Consider the following 6,000-nt stretch of genomic DNA (forward strand, 5'->3'; position numbering starts at 1 on the left):
CGCCATATTGTCCGCCTCCGATCGTACTTTACCCCAAATGCAGCCGAATCCCTTGTGCATGCGTTTGTCACCTCCTGCCTGGATTACTCAAACGCACTCCTCGCCAGGCTCCCCAGCTCCACTATTCAAAAGATCCAGCACCTTCAGAACTCTACTACCCGCATACTTACGCGTACCAAACTCCGTACCCACATCTCACCAATTCTGGCCAGGCTCCACTGGCTCCCCATCACTGAACAGATTGACTTCCAGATCCTCACACTTGTGTTCAAATCCCTTCAATCTCTGGCACCTCCCTACCTCTCTGACCTCCTCAATCCCCAATCAACCAACCGGCACCTCCGCTCGACTGGCACCGGCCTCCTGCTCGTCCCTCGCACCCTCCGCCCCACCATCAGAGGTCACCCTTTCAGCCACTATGCCCCGAAACGCAGGAATACTCTCCCTCAATCCCTCCACCTTGCCCACTCTCTCCCCCTTTTCAAGTCCCGGCTGAAAACCTTCTCCTTCGACCGTACTTACGGCCACCACTCTACCCCAACCCCACCCATGGCTCAGAGTCAAGCTCCGGCACTGTTAAGCGCTCTGAGATGCTATCTGCATGGAGGGAGCTATATAAGTACAGGTTGTTGTTATTTTCTGGTTTCTTAATTCACAGTATAATTTACTGATCAGATTTAAATATTAACTAAAGTTTCTAGCTAAAGTAGCGTATTCTTTAAAACACTTTGTCAAAGCATTTGCTAATTTATTGGAAACAAAATAACATTCTATGGCATTATGAGATAGATATCTTAGCTCTTTGAATGTCTGTTTGTGTTGTCTTAATAATGGAAGACCACTGATTTCAAGTTTCACTATTATTCCTCAATTCGTGTTGCAACATGAATACATCAAATGTCAGACTGTAGCTTTCAGCATATAGTAGTAAATATAAACAGTATTTGTATTGTGTATTTTTGTCCGCAAAATATACAGTCAGTTCACTTTACAGTATATTCTGTGAAGGGCTTTGAGATATCTCGAAGAGATCTTGATAAGGTGCTATATCGAATGCAAATATTATTATTTTGAGACTTTTTAACTGCTGAAGAGTCCTTTTTTTCCTCTTCTTCACAAATTCTTTGGTGACAAAGTATTTTGCTATTCCACTGGTAGCAGGAATAACTTGTGATAGCAACCGAAGATCTTATGCTACAAATTGAAGAGATTTCCACTTCTAATCTCTGAATTGACACTTCTGTTACCAAAACTGGTAGAAAATTCAGGATTCGTGATCCAGATTTGAATCTTTTCAGGATAGAATATTGCATTTATGGTAATAGCCTTAATTCTATAGAGCAGGATATTGTAGACACATAGCTCACCATCTGAGCCATCATTCCTTGCTCTTGTTACATGAGCAGAGATGTACCTATATCTGTGCTGCAGAGAATCTATTTTCAATTCCCTAGTGACTTTCTCTTCTGACCAATAGCTTGCACATCATTCATTTTCTGCAAATCGGTTTATCCTTGAAGAAGCTGCTCAGGTTCTGAATAGGTTAGATGCATCTAAATCTGACAACCTGGTTCAGAAATCAATAACACTATAAAAAAATCCACAATCTATTCATTTGGCTTTGTGGAATCAACTGAAGTTAGATAAGCCTAGTGAATATTTTGAATTAGAATTGCTTTAGTCTGACATGTGTGCACACAGAACACAGAATGCGCACCACTTTCCAAGAATATTTTCTGCTTTATTCTTTCTCCACATTTTATTTGTATCTTGGCTTACCATCAACTGTAATGAAGAACATATAAATAAGCTGTGCGATATATTACATGTAAAGGCTTCTGAGATCAGATCATCAATTTAGATAAATCAACCTATTCATATTATTGCTCAGTAACTAGATAAGGGTGAATCAGTGGATGTGGTCTATTTGGACTTCCAGAAGGCATTCGATAAGGTGCCGCATAAAAGGTTAGTCTAAAAGATAAGGGCCCATGGAATTGGGGGGAGCATATTAACGAGGATTGGGGAATGGTTAACGGGTAGGAAACAAAGATAAACGGGTCCTTTTCAGATTGGTAGGATGTGACTACTGGAGTGCCACAAGGATCAGTCCTTGGGCCTCAGCTATTTACCATCTACATCAACGATCTAGATGAGGACATCGAAGTTAATATATCTAAATTCACAGATGACACAAAACTAGGAGGAAGTGTCAACACAGAGGATGACATTAAAAAAATGCAGCGAGATATAGATATGTTAGGTGATTGGGCAGGTAGGTGGCAGATGAAGTATAATGTAGGAAAGTGCGAAGTCATCCACCTAGGTAGCAAAAACAGTAGAGCGGGCTATTTTTTAGAAAGGGAGAGATTGGAATGTGTTAGCGTCCAGAGGGACTTGGGTGTCCTTGTTCAACAATCACAGAAAGTTAGTCTGCAGGTGCAGCAAGCAATTAGGAAGGCGAACAGTATGTTAGCATTCATTATGAAAAGATTAGAGTATGAGAGTAGGGAAGTATTGCTGCAACTGTATAGGGCCCTGGTGAGACCACACCTGGAATGCTGTGTGCAGTTTTGGTCTCTTTATTTAAGGAAGGATGTACTTGCCTTGAGGGGGTGCAGCTTAGATTTACTAGGTTAGTACCAGGGATGAAGGGGATGAGTTACGAGGATAGCCTGACCAATTTGGGCCTATATTCTCTAGAATATAGAAGAATTAGAGGGGATCTTATAGAAACCTATAAGATCATCAAAGGGCATGATAGAGTAGATAGTGGGAGATTGTTTCCCCTGGTTGGAGAAACTAAAACCAGGGGTCACAACCTTAAAATCAGAGGCCAGCCTTTTCGCACTGAGTTGAGGAAGAACTTCTTCACTCAAAGGGTGGCGAATGTATGGATCTCACTACCCCAAAGGGCTGTTGACGCTCAGTCCTTGAACACATTCAAGACTGAGATAGATAAATTTCTTATTGCAAAAGGGATTAAGGGATATGGGGATAACAGGGTTAGGTTATTATCTGGAGTTAGATTAGAAGATCAGTCATGATTGAATGGCGGGGTAGACTCGAAGGGCCGAATGGCCTACTCCTGCTCCTACATCTTATGTTATGTAACTTTTTCGGGGGGACTCATTATTTGTGGGAACTAAGTAAAAGAAAATTTTACAAACTAAATCATGATGGCTCTAAAGCAGTTTTAGAGTAAGCCTGATACATTTGGATTGCATTTGGATCAGGTGGCTGGCATGTCACAAGTTGTCCTGCAGAAGTGTTCCCACCTCATTGAAAGCAAATGTCCATTGAATTGCTGATGAGGAAACTCTGAGGCTTGGAACAACAGTTGATGAAAGGGCTTGGTATCCGCCTTGACTGGTATGCAGAAAGGTTAGGAGTTGCTGCTAAAGCTCCATACTTTCAACTGGTGGAACCACAGCTCAATATGTAGGTGTATATGCCTAAGATGTAGGCAGCAGGATGGCAGCAATGCTCTCATGCAATTCATGCTGGGTTGTGCTGCTCAACAAAAGCCTCACAAGGAACTCCTGATACCTGCTATCCATCTAGTGAGGGCTTAAACCTGTGGTTGTCAGATGCAACATGAAATAGTGTCGAAAGGGTTGAATAATTACTTTCCAGTTGTAAAATATTTAATTGGGCATTTGATGGGAATCATGGTGAATCCAAACTCCATTTAGAACCCTTACCTGCTAGCCACAGAAATAGATGAGCATTGTCATTTGCAGCAGAAGCTAAAACTCTAAGCATTATAATACCAAAAAATGTAGAGCAATTCCTCAAAATGTCCACAAAGACCTCATTCAGAACCACTTTAAAAGAAGGAGCATGGTGGCAGTGTTGGCATATTGACATTATCAATATGCAGGGGTTAGAGGGTGATTCTTTTTCAGTCTAAGTATTCTAAGTTTATTTTATGATAGGTGTGTGGGAATAGCTGCCTTGGGATCTGTTAAACCAGCAGGATGATAATCCTGACATTTCTATAGGAACGCAAGTCACAGTGCCTGCCAGTGAAGTGCACAAAAACATTTGGCTGTCAAAACTACAGTTGCTGAAAGGAAACCAATTACAGATAACTATGTTTCCAAAAGTCAGGGATTATGTTAGCTGAATTGGAGCAGAGGACAGTTCACCATATGTTAGAGATCGCTGCAGGCAGGAAAATGTTTGTGTGATCATGAACCAAACCAAACCATCCATTGTGAAATAAGTTAACAACCAAAAGGTGAATTATTTTCATTCTGCCTAAAAAATAAATCCTGATTCCCTAAGTGTAGAAGTAAATAAGAGATAACCTAACTGAATGAAAAGTGCAAGATATAAATTTAAAGAACCTCACAAATCCAGTTGCTAGCCTTCAGAGTAGTTTATTTACATATTGATACAGCAACTTGAAATTCTCTGCGTCATTACAGATTTACTTTGAATTATTTAGATCCAGCTGCTGCTTCTAAGTATTGGCATGTTAGCAATCTCTCATTCTAGTGCTTCAACATTCTCAATGGGTATACTTTTGCTGTCTTGCTTCTGAGATACCCTGTTTATTGCTACCTATTATTTATTGATCTTCCTGTAAATCTTGTCAACACTGGAAGCTTTTATGCAAATATGCATGTTCTCTAAACAAATGCCTGAAGGTCCTACGGATGTACAAAACAAGAGAACAGGCTTGCATTGTTCGTGAAATCTGAAGAAGTAAGAGGATCTGGAATTCTTGCTTGTGCTCCACAAGTTAGAATTGCCATCCTGAAAGTTCATTCCGTGCTTTCCTATGTGATTTGATCCTGTTGAGAATAATAAAGCTGAGATATTTATGTTATTATACAGTATAGACCAATATTGCTTATTTCCTCTATGAGATTGTCAAACAACTTATCCTGAACTGGGCTCTTGCTCTGCCTGGTTTGTGATCTTTTGTAGTTCTTCTCTTCCTTCCTTATGAGGGGAAATACAGTACAAACGGCTTCCTCTTCCTTACATTGTCTCACGTTGAAGTGGCAACTTTTAGGCTTGTCACTTCCTCCTGGGTGAAGGTTCAATTTGCTCCTTGGCTGATGCGATTCCGCCAAGTGATGCGACACTTGGCTGATGAGCTGAATGGGCTGACTGACCACTGTCCTCTAATGATTACCTTCCGTCTTTCAACAGAGCTGTCTGGTTTCACAAAATCTATTTATATAAGAGGAGATAGTTATATTTGAGGCAATGTCTCATCAAGTGTACAACAAATCATTTGCCCGAGAGATTGATTGTCTGTACCAAAATGACCCTAATTTTTAAAGCAACCCATCCATCAACTTCCTTTTCGGAACATTACTATTTCCTTCTGTTTTTCTTGCTGGAGATGTTAGTAACATACCTGCTGTTGTAGTCTCTTGATTTACTCACTTGGGTAGAACATGCTTTCTTGTTTACCTATTTATATATCCAAGCCAATTTGCTACCAGTTGCCAACTGACTTGTGCCATCATATAGATTAATATTTTGGAATACAATCATGGCAACAATGCAAACTTCAAATCTATAATATTGCCTTTTTCCCTAAGGTGCTCTGTACTTGCAATAGCTTGATACTGAGAAAGAAGAATTTCCATACTGATTTTGAAGTTTCATCCTATTCTGGTACACGTTTGTCTTGCAGTTAATTATATTTGCTGTTATCGTGTAGAGATTGTGGCGCTTCACACTGCAGGAAAATTAGATTATTCTGTGCACAGTTAAAGTGCTGATCAGTTGTGAAATTCATAACTGGAAAGCCAAACTATAGGTGGGAGAAAATCCATTCCTGATGTCATACCATTACAACTGCAACTCTGCAGGTATAATGCAATTATCCCACCAGTTATCATATCACTTGTGTGGTAAATTATCTACTGTTTATTTGATTGTGAATTCTTTCACTCTGGATATCACCAGAGTTGAAGAGGCCAATGCAACAAAATGATCCTCTTCATACCAGTAATATTAACCAGGTCATTAGGA

The sequence above is a fragment of the Callorhinchus milii genome, unplaced genomic scaffold (genome assembly GCF_018977255.1).
Source record: "Callorhinchus milii isolate IMCB2004 unplaced genomic scaffold, IMCB_Cmil_1.0 Scaffold9, whole genome shotgun sequence".
Lineage (NCBI taxonomy): Eukaryota > Metazoa > Chordata > Chondrichthyes > Chimaeriformes > Callorhinchidae > Callorhinchus > Callorhinchus milii.